Source organism: Pteropus vampyrus, unplaced genomic scaffold (assembly GCF_000151845.1).
Source record: "Pteropus vampyrus isolate Shadow unplaced genomic scaffold, Pvam_2.0 Scaffold105, whole genome shotgun sequence".
Taxonomy (NCBI): Eukaryota; Metazoa; Chordata; class Mammalia; order Chiroptera; family Pteropodidae; genus Pteropus; species Pteropus vampyrus.
The window spans coordinates 1,057,065-1,057,511 of record NW_011888886.1 but is presented as its reverse complement, the minus strand read 5'-3'; the positions used below and the strand labels follow the sequence as shown (position 1 = coordinate 1,057,511).

Sequence of the window (447 nt, the reverse complement as noted above, 5' to 3'; positions counted from 1 at the left end):
TATTTACACCTACAGCACCTGGTCTTCCTAGGTGGTCTCCCATCCAAGTACTAACCAGGCCCGACCCTGTTTAGCTTCCGAGATCAGACATCGGGCTTGTTCAGGGTGGCGTGGCTGTAGACCATGGACCGTGGGTCCCCTGGGGCAGGAACCCAGGACCTTCTGCGTGTAAAGCAGACATGCTCACCACTACATTATGGAGCCATATTCTGAAATTTTCATTTTAAAAAGACAGCCCCTCCCTCTAAGAGGAATGTAACCCCTCATAGGCCGCCATGAAAACCAATTAGATAACTCAATTCAATGCCATAAATGTTTATTCAGCACCAATTACATCGCAGCCACTGGCTAACGTACGTAAAAACTGCTTCACAAACTGTTAACCACCATAAAAACAGAGCGAACGATTTATTTCAGCTAGTACAGCTAATTAACCAAATATTTATA

General features: G+C 45.2%; 1 pseudogene; it reads right to left on the bottom strand.

Moving 5' to 3' along the window:
- Window positions 1–6: 6 nt before the first annotated feature.
- LOC111743011 lies at window positions 7–122 on the bottom strand (annotated as a pseudogene).
- Between the last annotated feature and the right edge of the window lie 325 nt (window positions 123–447).